Source organism: Sarcophilus harrisii, chromosome 1, assembly GCF_902635505.1.
Source record: "Sarcophilus harrisii chromosome 1, mSarHar1.11, whole genome shotgun sequence".
NCBI lineage: Eukaryota > Metazoa > Chordata > Mammalia > Dasyuromorphia > Dasyuridae > Sarcophilus > Sarcophilus harrisii.
The window spans coordinates 558,710,883-558,727,616 of NC_045426.1; positions in this window are offsets into that span (position 1 = coordinate 558,710,883).

Sequence of the window (16,734 nt, forward strand, 5' to 3'; positions counted from 1 at the left end):
AAACTATCCCTTGATCTTTTGGGGGGTGGAGGGAGGAAGGGGGAAAAAAAGGGTTGGAAAGGCAGGGAATGAAAATCCCTCCTAGCCTTTGGGAGGGGCCCCACCCTCCGGTTTATAGGAGAAACTCCCAGATAGTAATCCCCTATTCAGTTGGAGATCTTGGCCAGGGGCATAATAACCAAGCTCCATTAAAAGGTTCCTTATCTTTGGGCCAAAAGAATCCAATAAAATCAAAGGCTGTGTGTCCAAATCTTTGCAAATAATCCTAACAGGATTTTGCCTGCTAAGAAAGCTGTTTTCTTAGTGTAATTAACCCACTTTTTGCCACAAACCTTGCCTCTTTTATTCTTTTGCAAAGCCTGCGGACAGGCTAGGGAACCCCATTCCTGTCAGGAGATACCTCAACCCTCATTTCTCATACCTCGACATTTGGTGGCCTGTAGGGGATCCCTGAAATTTTAGCTGAGATAAGCCTTCTCTTGCTGTTGTCTATTCTATAGCTGGGACACCCAAATACCAAGGAAGATTTGGGGTGTTGGGAGCTCCTAGCTTCAGCAGAATTTCCTAGCTGGGGACGCCTGGACTGGAAATTCCTGCATTTTTGACAAGAGTCCCCTTAATCAGGGAACTTCTGTCATCTCTCACATTCTCCCCAAGGATGGGGACAGGGCGCTATAAAATCCAGAAAATCTAAGATGGTGGTAAAAAAAAATCTGGTGGTAAAATAGGACAATCTCTATCTCTATCCCTAAGGATTCTCCCTTGGGCTGTTTCTTAAACAGAGACAAATTCGGCCTAAAAGATCTTTAAACTAAAAAGCTTAAACTAAAACAGCACTGCAGGATGCTGCTTAAATTTGCTGAAGGGAAATAAAAATTGGATACTATCCTTTTAAATTACTCCCTGCTTTCCATTCCTCTAAGGACACAGGATCCCTCTGAATCCCTTTCAGAACCACCTTCTTATCAAATCAATCTCTCTAATTCTGTCTCCCTCACATGAACCAGATCCTGAGACTTCCCAGCCCCCATTCCTCAATCCCTCTGATACAAGGAGTGGGACCCCTTTTTCTCCTCCCTAGGATCCTGATTTAACTTCTGCCCCTTGGGAGAAGAAGCAGACCGAGACACTCAAAGCAGAGGCGCCTCTTTCAATGTCAAACCTTTCTCAGACTAAGGAAAAACCTGGCCATTGCTGCACTGGAGGAGGGACTGCTTACAGGGGTTTGAATGAGATGAAGTGAGATTTTTCAAGACAATTGTGAAAATCGAGTAAGGCTTCATCTACTTCAGAGTTTGAGGAGGCCTGAAGGTCCTTGAGCATTGAGTCAAGGGCATACCTAAGTCCCCTTCCTGTTATCCTCCCATGACATCAGCGTCTCCTTGGTCAAATTTAATTTCTTGAGTAGTTCCCGAGTTTAGAATGTAAGATCCTCAGCCAATAAGGATGAGGGTCAGTGGTGGCAGGGGGTATTTGCATTAGGGATTAAAAGTGTTGACTCTGCCCCCTACGGTGCTTCCTCCCTTTGATTGTCTGCTCGAAGGGTGGGATGCCCTTCTCCCGAGAATGTATAATAACTTTGCTTTGCTTCTAGAGGTCTCTCCAGCTTTTTTTTTTTATTATTAAATGGTGACCCCTCACCATTTCTGAACTACGCAGATTGAACTCCCCCCCACCATGCCCTGCCCTCTGGCAAGAGTTTGGGGCTTGGTAAAGCTCCCCCTCGCTCCACTACAACGGCCTAAGATGTGGATGTGTCCAGTAAAGACCACTGAATTTCTTTTTGATAAAGGGACTTTCCTTTATGTCTTACTCTGCTCTCACTTTCCCCTCCCCCCATAGAATGGGGATTGAAGGGAAATTTAAGAATTGTTTGGAGACTTTTCCTCTGCCTTACCAATTTGGTGATCTGTTATTTAAACACTCATTTATTATTCCCTCCTGTCCTGCTCCCTTACTGGGGCATGACTTAATGGTGAAATTGGAGACCCAATTTTCTTTTCTCGGACCTCCAGGTGGTCTTGTTGTACTACTTTCAAAGCCCTCCCGTATTCCCTCTGAAATCTGGGAGAAAATAGATTCTTCTGTCTGGGACCAAAGAATCCCTGGGTGAACCACTCCAGCCTTAGTAAGGATTAAAACATTTCTTAAACACAAACTTTTAACACTGGCTAAAGATATAAGAGATATCAGCTGTTTAACTGCAGTTTTACCCTAAAAGCCTTGGCTCTACCTGATTTAGAAAAGCCTTTCACTCTGTTTGTGGATGAAAGGCAGGGCCAGACCCTGGGGGTCTTACCTGGGGACCTGATCCTGGCCCAGTTGCCTATTTCTCAAAGGAACTGGACTCAGTTTCTATATGATGGCTCTCCGTACCTTAGAGCAGTGGCGGTTACTGCCCTTCTAAATGAATTAGCCTCAAAACTTACCCTAGGGCACCATATCATTTTAGAAGCCAAAGGACATCAGTGGCTTACTAGTGGGAAGCTTACTTTCAATAGCACCCTGGAAGCTAAGCCTCTGCCCCCTGGGAAAAGCCCCGCCCAGAAAGCTGAACCTATTGCCCTAACCAGAGCTTTGCAACTAGGTAAGGGAATGAGAGTGAACATCTACACTGACTCCAAATATGCTTTTCATATTTTGCATACTCACAAGGCTATATGGAAAGAAAGGGGACTTTTGATAGCAAAAACCTCTCATATAAATATGCAGGAGAAATTCTCTGGCTATTGCAAGCTGTCCACAAACCCAGAGAGGTTTCAGTCATATTTTGTAAAGGACACCAAAAGGAAGATTCAGTTCAGGCCACAGGAATAGTACCAGACTTTGCAGATTCAGCCGCTCAAGCTGCTGCCCCTTCTTCATCCCTGACTATGGCATCTTTAATTCCCTCCCCCTCCCAACTCTTACATTCCTACATATAGCTCACAGGAACAAGCCCTTGCAGAAGAACGGGGATACACCCTTTCTCCTTCTGGCTGGTTTCAAACCCCCTCAAGCCAACTTTTAGTCCCAGAGCCAAGTCAGTGGAAACTTATTTTTGGTCTTCACCAGGCTACACACTTGGGAAGAAACCTTCTTCAATCCCCTGTGAAACACATTTTTAGTGGTCACAAGTTGGGAGATACAATCAGACAGGTCTGCCAGGCCGGCCCAGGTTGTGCCCAAGAAAGTCCTGAGGGAGCTGTTAAACCTTCTCCTCTCCTGAAGCCAGTTCAGAGAAGGGGCACATACCACAGGAGACTGGTTTCAAGTTGCTTTTGGTCTTTGTTGACACCTTTACTAAGTGGGTAGAAGCTTTTCCCTGAAGGACTGAGAAGGCTCTGGAAGTGTCAAGGCACTTGCTAAAAGGGATCATACCTAAACTAAGCCTGCCTAGCTCTTTGCAGAGCAATAAGAATGCGGCTTTTCCTTCTCAGAACACTGGAGACAGAAGGGTGAAACTGTCTGTGTCCTTTTCTCTCACTCTAATCTTATTTTTGCCATTTTCCACTTCAAAAATGAGAACTTTGCACCCAGCGTTTTCTCTCCAGTTTTTCTTGATGTCATTCTGAGGCTTTTGCCAGTGTTAACTCCTTCTTAGCCTTTCAGCTGGGGAGCTCCTTGGGCAGTGGGGGCATTCAGGACTGTTGGGTGGGCCATCAGCATCCTTAAGGCAGTCCACAGATAGAACCTGAAGCATTATTTGCATCTCCACCCTGGATGCCACTTTTAACCTGCTTGTGAGATTTGTTTCCTCCAGGCCCCAAGTTACGAACTTCCAGCTACTTGTTCAGTCTGAAGATCATGGGACAACTGACTCGGACACTCAACATGCCCTAGATGCTGCTGTTGTCATCTTCAGATCTCGCCTTTCCCCTCCTGACCTGGATCCCCATTGAACATAGGCAAGCTCTACGCCCATGTCAGTCTGAAGCAGCTTCAGAAGATGAGATCTTCGTCCCTTTGCCCCAAATGAATGTGGGGCGACTACTTGAGGGGGGAATAATGTAAATCTTTGGGGGGTGGGGGAGGATGGGAAAGGCTCTTTGGGAGGGGCTCCACCCTCCTGTTTATAGGAGAAACTTCCAGATAAGTAATCTCCTCCTCTTTGGGACATAATCACCACCCTCTATTGAAAGGTCCCTAGCTCAGGGCAGCAAAAAATACCCAATAAAGACAAATACTGTGTGGCCAGACCTTTGCAAATAATTCTAACAGGATTCTGCCTGCTAAGAAAGCTGTTTTCTTAGTTTAAAAAACCCACTTTTGCCATAAACCTTGTCTCTTTCATTCAGGTTTGCGAATTCTTTCACAAAGCCTGTGGACAGGGCAGGGGACCTATTACTGTCAGGGGATCTCTCAACCCTCATTTCTCATACCTCAACATTTTGCATTTACTTTAATCCTAAATGCATATTTATTTATTTATTTGTTTGTTTGTTTGTTTGTTTGTTTGTTTTGCATGATGGGTCTCCTATGACTTGTAACCTCTTGAGGAAATGGACTGCCTTTTTTTTTTTAAACCCACACCACTTAGCAGAGTGGTGACAAACAGTAGGCCCTTAATAAATATTTAATGATTGGTTACTGAAAATAAGAATTGATGAGGTTAAAGCAAGCTTTTTAGAAGATCAGAGAGTTAAAAGAATACATTTACTCCAATCTTAACAAAAGATAACCAAAGAAACTTCTAGCAGTCAAACATAATACCATGGGTATTATCTTAGTCCTCACAATGACTTCTGTGATCCTCAGTTTTTCATATATAATGAAGGGTTTGGACTAGATCCTTTTCCAGATCTAAATCTGTGAGACTACTAACAGATTATGGATACCTCAAAAGCAATTCTGCATCCCCACATCCCCACCCTCCCTACACACACACACACACACACACACACACACACAGATGGATTTAAGTCTTGATTCCCAGGTGCCCCCTTCTAGTTCCCAGGTACATAACTCCCTCTCAGAACTCCATAGAAAGCTATGGCATGGAAGCCAGATTCTACTCAAGTAATCTTTATACAATTTTATGGAAAGAAAAAATTTAATTAATGTGAATGTTAGAAAGAAAACTGTGCTCTGTCTTTACAGACAACATATATACTACAACATGAGCTTCAGTCTAGAAATCTAATTATCATTACCAGACATTTTACTTTAAATTATTGAACCACAGACTTCTGGGAGAAAAAACAAAACTACACCACTAAAATTCCATAAGAGTAAAAAAATACATGTTTTTAAGATATTGGTTTCCAAGCTTAGTTATGACAGTTAATTTCATTTTCTTTCATTAGAGAAGTCATTGAGAAAATTTTTCCTGGTTCTGCTTACTATTCTTTATCGATTCATATAAATCTTCTCTTAAAACTTCACTTCTTGGAGAACGATAATATTACACTACATTCATGTATGAAAATGTGTTTAGCCATTGCTGCTTCAAAGTGGAATATGTTTCTAGATTTTTGCCACAGAAAAATGTTTCTGTAAATATTTTAGTGTACAAAGAACTTCTCTTTTCATCTTTATCCTCCATGGGGTATATGTCTAGCAGTGGGAACTCTGGATTAAAAAAATATAAACATTTTAGTTATATAATCACAGAATTATAAGGGTACAATCCTCTCATTTTACAGATAGAAAAACTGGTTACCAGAGAAGGAAGTATGTAGCCTAAAGTCATATAGGCAGTAAGTGCTAGAAACCAGATTTGGATTTAGGTACTGTGATTCTAAATTTTGAGTCTTTGGTGCTGTATCACACTGACTTCCTCTTTGTAATTCTATTATATTTGGTGCTTCCCCATTTTCAGGTTGCATATACTCACAGAATTCTCATTAGTATCCATAGATCCCATTAAGAAAGGTGTGCAAATCCTAAATTCTCTGAGTGAGAATGGTTTTAAATAAACCAACATGCTCTCTTTTCTATTAACTTAGATCTTTTAAGTACATATAAATCAACACAATCTGCCAGAAAATGCTCCAAAAAGCAGATTCTAATTTTTCACACAAGTGAATTTAACTTTTCTATTTCATACCTTCAAATAAAACTTCCATATTTATGTTCTTTTTTTTTCTTTTAGCATCATATACCACTCTTCTTCAGCATGTCCTTGTTCATATGAACCATGTTTAACACTAATGTGAGGCTCTGCATTTGAATAGTATAATTGGGGACTTTTTAATTCATTGACAATTTGTTTTGATAAGGCATTTTCTAACAAAAAACAAAGCACAGCCACCCACCCCTCAGGAAGTATCAAACTGGAAAAACATTTTATCAATTGTTAAGGAAAAGAAGTGATACAGTCTTTCACTTAGAGAAAACAGTACTAACATTCACAGTTGTACTGGATCAGAACTGCAGCCTCTCAGGGTTGCCTTTATTTACATTGCATGTAAATGCAATTTACATGTCATTCATTGTATATATTTTTTCTTTGATTCCACTTAATTTTTGTTTTTTGGGTTTTTTTTGCAGAGGCAATCGGGGTTAAGTAACTTGCCCAGGGTCACACAGTGAGGAAGTGTTAAGTGTCTGAGGCAGGATTTGAATGGAGGTTCTCCTGACTTCAGGGCTGGTGCTCTATCTACTGCACCATCTAGCTGCCCCTTCTGCTTAATTTTTTAAATCAAGGTACTTTTTAACACCTACATGAAGGAAGAAGATGTGCTGTTCTTCAGGTAAGATAATGATACCAACAATGATAATGATAACCCACTAGCAATATATGAGTGATGGAAAAAAACATAAGAGGACACTCCCAGCTCACATCTTCCTAGAGATGAATGGTCCACAGTGGTTACACTTAACATGTTTTCAGACTTTTTGAATGTGTTGATCAGTTGTGATGATTTTGGGTAAAACGATGATGATATAAAAAGCAAAAGCCATCAAAAAATATAATAAACATTTTTTTAAATAAGCAAAAGGTCACTCTTCTAGTTGTAACAACATTTTCCCTGAGTCATATCAATTATATCTCACTGAAGGCAGAATTTAACCATTTCAACAATTAGGAAAATACCTAGAAAGAAAGAAAGGAAATTTTTGGCTGGGACTGAGAATGTGGGATCCAGTTTGAGAACAGAATAAATATAACCAAAAGGTCAAGCCAAGTTGATAATAAAAATAATAAAAATAGCTAATATTAATGGAGCATTTATTATTTGCCAAGGGCTTCACAATTATTTTATCTGATCCTCATGACAATCCTCTAATGTAAGCGCCTTTATGATCCCATTTTAATAGATGAGGAAACAGGATGATTTCAGAAAGGCCTGGAGAGACTTACACGAACTGATGCTGAGTGAAATGAGCAGGACCAGGAGATCATTATATACTTCAACAACAATACTATATGATGACCAGTTCTGATGGACCTGGCCATCCTCAGCAACGAGATCAACCAAATAAGTTCCAATGGAGCAGTAATGAACTGAACCAGCTACACCCAGCAAAAGAACTCTGGGAGATGACTAAAAACCATTACATTGAATTCCCAATCCCCATATTTTTGCCCACCTGCATTTTTGATTTCCTTCACAAGCTAATTGTACAATATTTGAGTCTGATTCTTTTTGTACAGCAAAATAACGGTTTGGTCATGTATACTTATTGTGTATCTAATTTATATTTTAATATATTTAACATCTACTGGTTATTCTGCCATCTAGGGGGGGGGGTGGGGGGTAAGAGGTGAAAAACCGGAACAAGAGATTTGGCAATTGTTAATGCTGTAAAGTTACTCATGCATATAACCTGTAAATAAAAGGCTATTAAATAAAAAAAATAAAAAAAAAAATAATTAGCCTTGATTCTAGTTGACTGATCGTGATAAGACATGCTAACCACCTCCAGAGAGAGAAGTAATGAACTCATGATGAATAATAAGACATTTTTGGGGCATGGCAAATGTGCGAATTTGTTGTACTTGAATATGCATATGTGTTACAATGGTTTTACTTTTCCTTTATTTTCCCTACTGGGGGAATGTCAATAAAACATTTAAAAAGAAAAAAAAAAAATGATTAAAGTGCTGAGTCAGATAATTTATTCTTTATGTATATATACATGTAATTTATGGTATACTTTGAACAATAAAAAGTCAATGAAACTCAACATTTACAACTAATTTCTTTCTGATCTATATCATAAATTTGAGGAAAATACTAGTCTGGACATTTACTCCACTAACATAGATAATAAACTCAATTTTAATTCTTACTCCCAGTGTGATGCCCAGAAAGAATCAAAATTTAATGAATTTGCATATTTTCAGGCCATATGTATCATAACATAAGTATTCCTGATTTTAAAGCTAACACAATGCTGTAATGATATGCCATTCTCCCTCTCCTGAAACTAAACCTTTTTTTTTTAAACCCTTCAACAGATATTTCTAACAATTTAATGCTTAACTCCTTCCCTGTATGTTCCTCTTCCATTAACAGTTTGTCCATTCATACTATTTATTCTTTGGGTAACTCTGAATTCCTGTTCTCTTGTTCATAGAAATAAGAATAATATTCCCCGTAAATTAACAACTAATGGTGTTGGCAGTGGGAAGAGGAGAATAGGTATTAAGGCCCTGATGACCTCTTAAGGGAGAAAACATTCAATAAAAGGGGATAGTTCTATAACATCTAGTCATCTTCTCTTTCTTCTAGACAAAAGTTGTCTTTGGATCCTTTGTCCTCTGCTCAAGAGACAAAGAAGAAAAAACAGCAGAAAAGAGGAAATGTAGAAAGAAGTAAAGGGAAGACTTTTGAAAAGGAAGGGGGAAAATAAGATTAGAGAGAAAGAAGATGGAAAGAGATACCTATTTTTCTTCCTCCTTCATTCAACTGAGAATATTGGCTGACCATTCTAATGCAAACACTATATAATTAAATAGGCAGTAGACCAAAATATTAGTTCTCAGCCAGGTTATCTAAGAAAATCAGCACTTATTTATTGGACAGCACCAAAACCACCAAAAACGGGACTAAGGAATAAATTCTTTCAGGTCTCTCAATTTCCTTCATATTCAGTCTCTGTTAATTAAAAAGATGCCTTGTGTGTGTGCTAGTTCAGGTTATTTCCTTATGAAGAAGCTTCATTTCCATAGAATATATGGATAGATTTATCAGTATTACTGGGGAGCTCCCCAGCTGAAAGGCTAAGAAGGAGTTAACACTGGCAAAAGCCTCAGAATGACATCAATTACATATATAATTATATATGGATTATAATATCCATATATAATGGATATTATAGCTATTGTTAGTTAGACTCTCCAAGTCTGAGAAATAATTACATTGGTTTATAAATGTTTATAAATCAAATATGTAATATCCTTAATACTAGGTCTAACTGCTATTGCAATAAGTTGGACTTATTTTGATTAGTTTGCTGAAGAATAGAAGCAAGAGATTGTTGAGTTATATATGTAAATCTATGCAAACTATGTACAAATTATTTTCCTGACCCTAGAATGACACCACTTAAAAACACATACACTAAACATCAAATTCTGTTACTGTCTGGTCCCTCCCAATACTTCTATACTGAAATTTCTGACTATTTGACAATATCTCTGTGTAGAGATGATTTTAAAGGAAGACAGAAAAAAAAAAATGAACAGGACCAGATCTCTTTAAGATAACTCCATGACTAAAAAATACTTGCAGTTTTCAATGGCAGTGGAAGCAATGATGAAGTTCCATGGAGATTCCATTAGTTCAAAGAGATAATATGTTATACTAGAAGGAGGACTGAATTTTCCTCCAGAAGATCTGGGTTTAAAAAAAAAAAAAATCTCAGCTGTCACGTGACTTTGGGTAATTGATTTGCCTTGCTTGAATCTCAGTTTCTTTATCAACAAAATGAAGGAGCTAAACTAGATTAGATAATTTTTCAATTTCTTTTCAAGTCTAATATTCTATTAAATAAACTCTAGGTTCGATCACAGGTAATAAGATGCTAAAGCATGACAAACTCACGTAACTTAAGTTTTTGTAAGCCCTAAGCTTCACAAAATATTGAAGAATTAGCATCTTTAGCTTTGCAGTAGTCAAACAGCAGATCTGGTTTTGTCAAAAGATTTGTTGCAAAGGCTTATCTGGTAAAAAGGGATATGTCTTTCTCTGTTTGTCACTACCATGTCAAACTTATTGCTAGTTTATGTTAAGTTCCACAAATAAAGAAATTGTCCTTCAGGGATATTACCAGAAGTAACTTCCTTTCCCTCTCTGCTTGGGTAATCTTAAGATTTGGGAGCAATGAAGAATACAAAATGGTTGGAAATTGTGTTCTCGTCTATACACTCTTTGAGCTATCTATACAGTAAGAAGGTTAGGCTAGATGATTCATGAGGATTTATCCACCTCACATTCTATGATTCTATCTTCTTTCTATCTCCATTTGAAAAAAAAAAAGCTCTGAGTTACCACCATAATGAGAATTATATACTTTGGAGTTGCAAACATGCACACCATATGTCTCTTTAAAATTTTCAAACATGGAAGAGTAAAAGAAAGAAGGAAATAAACTATAATTAATAGGGGTTTTATTCTCCTGACACATCAATCAATAACAATTTATTAAATGCCTATGATGTGCCACACACTGTGCCCAGCCCTAGGGATAGTAATTGAGGGAAGGGGAGAAAGAAAATTAAATAGTCCTTGCCTTTAAAGAGCTTAGATGTTCAACTATCTATCCATTACTATGTTCTATTTACATAAAAGTTTAAATCAACTACATGGCATTTCAGATCTAATGATAAATAATTTCAAATAAAGAGAATAGCAAAAAGTCCTGTGTTCTTAAATGAGAACAAAGGTGGAAAAATTAATTGTAGACTTGTAATAATAATAATAAATAGACAGGTACTGTAATAAGTATTTTACAATTATCTCATTTGATAATCACAACATCCTAGGAAGTTTTATTATTATCCCATTTTACAAATTAAGAAACTGATGCAAACAGAGATGAAGTGATTTGCCTAGAGTCACACAGGTAGTAAATATCCAAGCTTAATTTGAACTCAGATTTTTTCTGACTGTGGGATCAGCATTCTATCCACTCTGCTATCATGTATATTACGAGAATATAAAGAGGTGAAACAGCATGATATAATACAAAACTATGGAGTAGGAATTAGGACACTCATGTTCTAAGTATTGATTTTACTGATCAGAGAACTAGGCCTATAGAAAGCAAGTAGCTCATCAAAGATCATACAAGTAAAAAGTATTCTATTATTTATAGGATATTCACCCCAGAATCTCTTACTCCAGACCAAGTGCTCTTTACATTTTACCTGAAGGAAAAGGTCTCCAAAAAGACTTACTGTATTTAAATAATATTAACATTCAAAAAGATCAATACTCAAAGCAAGTTTAATAAACACAAACAAAAAATTTTTAGAAATTAAAAACCATCCAATCCTTCCACTAAGAGATATATAAAAGTGTCTACAGAATTAATTTTCAAAATATTTGTTGAAAGAACATTCTTATTTTTCTATTCCTTATGCAGCATTAATCAATAAATCACCCTGGGCAACTATAGTGTCAACAATTCAAACATTAACTTAAAAAGTCACAAACACTGCCCTAAAACCTTCCTAAATTCTACTTATTGTTTTAAATATTTGTTGCTGAACTTTTATAGATAAAATCCCTAATGCTACAGCAAGATGACAATGCCATGGGCTAACTTGGGATCCTTTAAAGAAACAATTAGATATCTCTTTACTTTCTTTTCATCTACAAACTGGAATACATGAGCATGTCCCTTGTCTTCCTATAGAGGAAGGTCCCTAAAACAGATATTGCCAGCTGTGGACTCCCTCTTTAAGTTAGCTCATGGGAAGTCTTAGCCAGCTACAGCAGTTTCCTGCACAGGGCAAACCAACTAAATCTGTTCTAATGTTTACCATCCTTTCCTGCCTGGGGTAGCATAGAAGAAGTAACATTCAATGTATTCATGAAGCTCACTTACCATCAAGAAAGGAAAAAAAAAGTTAATAATACATCATTCTAATTTTTTTTTTTTTTGCTTACTACACTCAAAGCTTGAAATGGATTTGCCTCAAGTGTTCTAGTATCAAATATATCAAGAAATTTTTCACCTTTCTGACAAAGGAAAAGAAAAGAAAACAAAAACATGTAACAGGGTCACCAGTCTACCTGAGGAAAGGAGAACTAAAATCTAAATGTATTCCCCTGAGTAGCCAGGTCATAAAGCCAAGACTAATTTTTAAGTAAAGAAAATCTAGCAAATACTGAAAAGGTGTTGCTTTAAATTTTTTTCATCCTGATACTCAGATTTCTAAGAATAACTGTGAAATATACAGAAAGTATGAGAACCCAGATGTTTGCTAGGGCTTACTAATAAAATTTGTTCTCACAGCAAGACACTGTGTCTTTCAACATGACAGTACGTACAAACAGAGATGTTACAAAAGGCAAAATCTAAGTGGTTTCCACACTGGGAGTGAGGATGATCTTCCTTCAGCCAAACACATAAATTACTGCATGTCTTCTCTAAAAGATAAAAGACACCAAGTCTCAAGTATTTGAGGCCAAGCTAAGAAGCTCCAAGGAAAAGAATAGGCTGAATCACTTATTTCTTAAAAACATGAGGATTCCCTATTTTATACAGTTTCTCATATACATGCTTCTGTTTTCAAGTGGGGTTATTTAAGCTGCTGATTTAAGAAAAATAACTTCTGGGAAAAGATACAACCAAAACATCCACCAAAAGTAGTGCTGGATCTGATGCTGGAGGACCTGGGTTCAAAGCCCCTCTGCCATTAACAAACCATGTGAACTTGAGCAAATCACCTACTTTCTCATAGCTTCAATTTCTTTATCTGTGAAAGGAAGGGTCTAGAACAAAATGGGGTCAAAGCTCCCTTCCAATTCTCAATCTATGATCTTCAAGGACCAAAAAATAGACAACTGCATTTTTTGGTAACATGAACATGAAGAGGAAGGGGTTGCTGAGGAGTTAGGGAAAATCCATCTTTTAGCAGAAAGAAAGATAGCAAAAAATCAAGTCCATGGCTGAGAATCACCCCTACAGCCTCCCTTTCCATACTGAAGCCACCTAAGAGAGAGCAGTGAATTAGCAAGGTGGGTGAGGAGGAAAGAGGGTTCTGGGGGGCAGAGGGCACACAAAAGGGCCTTGTTCTGAAGGGAACACCCAGAAGGGGAACCAATCACACACCTTCATTCATAACACTGCTCTTCACTCTGGGCCCCTGTATTTTATGTATGTTGCTCTTGAATGGCCATCCACATTTTTGTGAGATGCTAAGAATGAATGATATGTGGGTGAGACATGTCAGGTAAAGAAAATGGCATTGATTTTTTAAAAAATGTTTCCTATGATTTTCCATTTGTAAAGGGAAATCGTGATGAGGAAGTTTCCTCTGCAGATACACAATGTATGATCTTAAGATGTTGCCTGAAGTTAAATGACTTGCACAGTCACAGGACTGTATCCAAGGTTCAACTTAAAGCTCGGCTACTGATTCCCGGGAAGGCTTCTATCTACTACAGCACTGTCCATTGCGATAAAACCAAAGAAATACAGATTTAGCTCAAGAAAGAACCTCACAGTTTGTGTGCTCCAACTGTCTCATTTCTAAAAATGAGAAAACTGAGGCTCAGAGAGAAGTGATATAGCTTGCCTAAGTCACGCAGGCACACTGCCACTCAGGGTGGCCAAGCCAGCATTGGAACTCGGGTCCTGTGATTCTAAAAGCAGCAGCCTATTCCCTGGATCCCATTACTTGCTCATTCTCAAGGTAGAACATGACTATAAAGAGTTCAATGCACATCTTCATTTCATAATTTAGAAAATGAAAATAGGAATTAGAAAATGAGAAGTCATTGAAAAATAGAAGATAATTGTATTTCTTTATGGAGGACAATTACAGGAACTTCTAATCACACTATTAGAAATTGTCAACAAAGTTAAACTGTAGCTTACTAGAGAAATCACCATCCAAGGGAAGTTCTGACTAGTCTCTAATCTTTATTACTAAATAGAGATAGGCTAATGCTATGAAGAAATCCAAGAGGGCAGGAATCTTGTTTTGTGTTTTATCTTCTGCAGAATACACAACATATTAACTAGCACTGAAAGCATCTTAATCCATTATTGCTATGTTAATTTTTCAGTGAACAGAACAATATATTGAAATATTCTATTTTTTTTTTTTTAGCAGATCTAAGCAATCTATTTACTTACCTCCTAATGGCAAACTTCTCACCAATGCTCATGTGCTTGAATTCATTCCTCACTAGTTAGCACACTCTCACAACCTCCATTGATTTCAGTAACTCTAAAATCCACAACTATCAACATATTGTGTGGAAAAGGGAAAGAATTTACAGATCAAGCACATATTGATCAGTGACTGTTAGCTAAATCAATTTAAGCCTTAAGGCCTCAGTTTAGGCTTCTCCAGAGTCACGTGATTTTAGATAAGGTCTGGACTACAGCCCAAAGAAGGGATTAAAAAGTATACTGGCAGAAGAAGCTATACATCACCTTACCTACTGCATTCCACTGACCAAATAGGGGAATAGAGACTTATGTAACCAATCACAACATATAGAGGGTGGGATTTTGGGGGGTTCTTTGTCTGAAATGTATAAAAACTGTGAGCACTCTCAAGGGAGTGGGCCTCCTGCTGTGAGCTTCACCTCGCAGAATGGGAAGATCCGCTTCTAGAGATTCTAATAAATAGTCTGCTTTTTATGAGTGATCTCTGAGTAGTCACTGTGAGTAGTCAATCCCTATCTCTATCATAGCTCTCACTCTCCTCAATTCTATGCAGTGACCGTCCAGGTCCAGATGAATCTACTCCCAACAACCACCTTCCACTGTACCCCACAGAAATTCTACTACATAATTTACAAACTTCTATTGGTTTTAAACCTCTTCTTTTCTCATTCCTTCAATCTCTAGCATCAATTGAGAACTGGATCCTGCCTGATAACACTGTGTAGTTTTCCATCTTTTCCAATACTGTTTACACTTTCTCTCAAACGCCAAATCCATTGTAGTAGTGGGGTGGCAGAAGACTTCTTACTTGTCTTGGTCTCTTCTCCCTCCATCTTACTTATTTGATGATCTCATTCTATACTCTGTCTCTTGGTACCCTCATCATCTCAATGCAGATGACTCCTATATCTACATGTCTCTCCTTAGCAGCAGTTCCACATCACTAATCTAGTGGACATTTCAAACTGAATGCTCTAAAGGCATCTTAAATGAAATATGCCTAAAACAGAATTCATTATCTTTTCTGCAATTTCCCTATTTCTGCCAATGATATCATCATTCTTTCAGTACCCCAACTTCATAATCTAAAATTATCCTCAGCACCTACTTTATAGAATGTTATAAAGATCAAATGAGATAATATTTGTAAAGCATTCTGTAATCCTTAAAGTATATAAAGGTTAGCTATATTATAGTACCATCATCATCATTTTAACTATTACTTAAATACAGAAAATTCAAAGACCTGAACTTTTCTTGCCTTATGCAATTTTATTTTCCAAAAGATCCATCTCAGATGAAGATTCATCCTCTTTTTCTAGAAAAGATCCCAGCAATACTCAATAAATTAAAAAAACAAGGGACTCCACTTTTCTCCACTTCAAATGACATAAGCAAAACTAATGAATGCCGAAGAATTTTCAACACACGTGGATGATTTAATTGAAAATAATCCAGGACATTTTACTTAATACCACAAATTTTAAGTGGTTGTGGTTTTCTTTTCACATAAAACAAATGTTTAAATAGCCTAACTTCAATCCAATTAATCTTCACTAATGATTCAGGAAATATTGCTTAAACCTATAAAATCAAGAGGAACAATAATTTGAAAAGAAACAAAATATTGTTTTAAAAATTACTTCACTTTTTAAAAGGTGAAACAATGCAATGAAAGTCAGTTCCTTAAAGGCAGGGACTATGTCATTTTAGTTTTGTATATCTAGCACACAACTCTGCATATAATCGGTATTAATAAATTATTGTTGAATTAGGATGATAGGTCAATCAGTCAAAAAACATTTGCTAAGCACCAACTATATGCTAAGTGCTGAGGAGAGTCTTTGCTCTTAATAAGCTTGATAAAAATCAATTCTGGTAAAAGAAAAATGAATTTTAAGCATTTCATCAAAAAAAAAAAAAAAAACAAATCAGTCCAGTTATTAGGGAATGCTTTCATCATAGGATCCACACAACTGGTAGAGTAGTTGCAAGAAAGTTTAGAAGAGGGGTTCTTTACCTTTTTTGTTTCATGAGCTACTTTGGCAATTCAGTCAAGCCTAAGAACTCTTATGATTATGATGCTTTTAAATGCATACAGCAAAATACATAAAATCACTAAGGCAATCAAAGTTTATTGAAAATAAAAACTTTTTTCCCAATCCAAATTCAGAGAAATCTATTCATTGACAAAAGGGTTTATGGACCTTCTGGTTTACAAGCTGTAAGAAACTGTTTTCTCTCCTTCAAAATTGTTATATTTGTAAAAATTTCTTTTGCAAAAGCCTGCACTGTAGTCTTTCACCTTGAAATGAGGTAAAAAAATGACCTCAAAAAAACTGGCAATACGATTTCTGTGCTGGGTGACTTGTTCTTATCTAGTTTGGAATGAACTGATTTTAGGCAGCTTTTTTTTTTCATCCTTGAAAGAGGAATCCAAAGTCTTGATAAGTA